Source organism: Lemur catta, chromosome 3 (genome assembly GCF_020740605.2).
Source record: "Lemur catta isolate mLemCat1 chromosome 3, mLemCat1.pri, whole genome shotgun sequence".
NCBI classification, from domain to species: domain Eukaryota; kingdom Metazoa; phylum Chordata; class Mammalia; order Primates; family Lemuridae; genus Lemur; species Lemur catta.
In genome coordinates, this window is record NC_059130.1 from 21,457,749 (window position 1) to 21,460,789 (window position 3,041).

Below are 3,041 nucleotides of genomic sequence, written 5' to 3' on the forward strand. Positions count from 1 at the left end.
TGTAATCTCACTGAGCCTCAGTTTCCTCATCTGTAAAATGGGGATTATAGTGGCACTTGCCTTATGGGGTGGTTGTGAGGGTTCAATGAGATGTTTATAAAGTGTACATTATGTGACTGACACATAGTAAGTGCTCAATACATATCAACACCTGGAATTATTTGCTATGGAAATAATTTTAAAGGTGGTTTAGGTATAGTTATAGGCACTCAGTGATCATAGATAGATATAATTGGGTCGATTATATTAGACAATTTGCAGCAACTGAAACAATTTTTAAAAGGCTATTCACATTGTGCCAATAGATACTTCAATAATATTGAGACCTAAAGTTTGAAGTAAGAAAGGATTTAAGAGCTCATTATAAATATACATTTAAGAAAATTCTAGAATTATAACACTTTTGGTTGGTTGAGGTAGTTGTGTTTGCTCTGGTGATACTAGCTATTTTGATATTCTGTGTAATATAGTTTATTGTACTAATGTGTCTTTTGCCAGAGCAGAAGTATCTCAAAAACCAAAGCAAAGAATATAAATAAATGGGAACATCTGGTAGAGGAGTTGAAGCATATGTGCAGATTCAAGTACATCAAAGAAAAGCCCATTGTTTTCTTGGTGACTAGTTAGTGCTGCATAATATAAACAACTTACAGAAATGTAATTAGTTGTCCAGAGATGTTAGCTCATATAAAAAGATATCCTAAAAGCAATAAATATTATTATAATAATAAATGATTATAATGGATCTAGTTAATGTGTAAATTGCTAATGTACCAATAGAAGATGGATTTAAAATAGAAAAACACCAAGTGTTTGCTGGAGAATGGTTTCTAGATATGTGGTAATAAGAGCATCTCTCTGAGATTTTCTCACATAGCATTGCACATAATTGATAGGTTATTGTTCTTGACTTGATAGGTTACATGTTGTGACTGACACGTTTTGTTCTATCGTGTACATACAACTATCTGCCCATGGGATTTACAGTGTTATTAATAGAAAGATCATGTGACATGCCACGTTTTAATGCAGGCAACAGTAGAATGGCCTTATTCCCAGAATGATTGTGTCTGATATCATGTGAAAGGTTGATCTTCAAGATTGAGGTCAGAGAATTAGATAAAATAATAACAGGAGTTTAGATTTATTGATAACAAATCTAAATATATTCATTTTCTTTTTTTAGAGAATAAACAAACTTTATTTTATACCAGTATTGCAGAAAGCAAAATATCATTTAATACAACTTGCAGCTGCTATAAATCTATTCTGGCATCATAACTACACATAGGATCAAAAGCAAGGGAAAATGTTCAAAACAGTTCATAAGTAAACTGTTATAAGTAAACTCACAGGACTGGAAAATCAAAAGGGTCCAATATGAAAAATATTCCCAGTGAAATTCTCAAACATCAGAAAATTTTCAAAATGTAAGAAATACTTTTAATCTGTATTAGTATTTTCTCATCTAGTATATTTACTGTCATTGGAAAACTCTATAAATATTTACTGTAAGAATTCCATGGAAAGAATCTGGAAGAATGAAAGGCACTACCTAAATTAGCCACAGAGTTTCCTTTCCACACAACAGCACCTGTTCAAGTGAACAGCACCTTACCAGTGTGGGCTGGCCTTGTGCACTGTCGTTTGATCAAAATGAGCCATAGAAAGCAGGTAGTTGTGCCCAAAGTGAACAGGAAACAAAAACAAAACTCCTTGGTTAAAAAAAGAACTAAGAATATTCAAAAGTGGTTATAAAAAACAATATATTAAAATGGGTGAGAATCATGTAGACCAGAGTTGTTTAGGTAAGGTTTGGTGTTGGCATCTTCTTAATTCTTCAGGCTTCTGGTCATTGTTACCGGTCATAGCATAAATTCACTGGAGTAGTGGTGTGGCATTAAGATATAGAATAGTCAAAATTTTTCAGGTTCACTGAGTTGAATGTTGTTTTAAAAATGACTTTCTTACTTTCGTTTTCCTCTTCTTTCTCCAAGTCTTTTTCATTGGACACCACCACAATTGTGATCACTGTGCCAGAGTGCTTTCTCCCGTCTCTCTGATCACATGAGCCAGCACCTTCTATATCTGGTCATCATCAATATCTGCATCTCCTGTGACCATGATGCATTTGTCAATTCTTGCTTCACACATGCCACCGTTTCCAGTCTTGGTGATGCATGTGGTTGTCCTTGTTGACACGGACTCAGGTGTGATGGTTTGTGCAGTTGGTAATGTGCCTGAATCACCATCAGCATCACCATCAATCTGTGGAGACTCAAATGCAATGGTTTGGGTCTCAGTTTGGACAATGGGGACTTCCTTGGTGGAGACTTTGGTCTTTTGTAAGGCATCAGAAATTGTTACCATCTCTGGTTTTACCACTGGTGGCTTTCCTTCAATGAGTTGCAACTGTGGGCTTTAGTTGGGCTTCTCATTTCTTTCCTGCCATCCCCATCTTGTACCACAGCAGTGCTGACAACTTCAGGGCCATTTGCTGAAATCTCACCAGCAGAGATAGGACAATCCTTCATAAGACTTTGGTCCACAACACCAAGTGGAACACCAGCAAGACTCCTGGAGATTGTTTACTAGAAGTGCGCTCAAAGTGTGGTGCTGGCCTATCTATGAGGGCACTTGCTTGGAGGGTCTGTGCTTGGGGCCGCTGCTGTAGCAGAATTTGGACCCCAAGGTCAGGAACTTGGGCTTTGAGGGTTGTTTAAGCCTGTAGAAAGTGTAATGGTCCCTACACGCTTTCCATATCCTTCTCGCTGCCCGGGAGTTTGGCAGTTTGAATCTAACAGTGCTCTCAAGCTATTCCATCTCTGCAGCCCGAAATCTAACGTAGAAGTGCAAGGTGGGAAAGGATGGTGTGCCTGCTGCTGCAAGTAACGTCTCTAATATCTTGTTCTTGACTTTTATAAATTCTTTCTTCTGCAATACTTACAGACAAGCTAAGTAACAACTGTGTAGGTGCGACAAGTCTTTCTCCTGATTTCAGAAGTGTCAAAAGGCCAAAACCTGGAACTCTGGGTAGGTTG

General features: G+C 37.5%; 1 pseudogene; it reads right to left on the bottom strand.

Moving 5' to 3' along the window:
- Window positions 1–2,082: 2,082 nt before the first annotated feature.
- LOC123634764 lies at window positions 2,083–2,534 on the bottom strand (annotated as a pseudogene).
- Window positions 2,535–3,041: the final 507 nt, after the last annotated feature.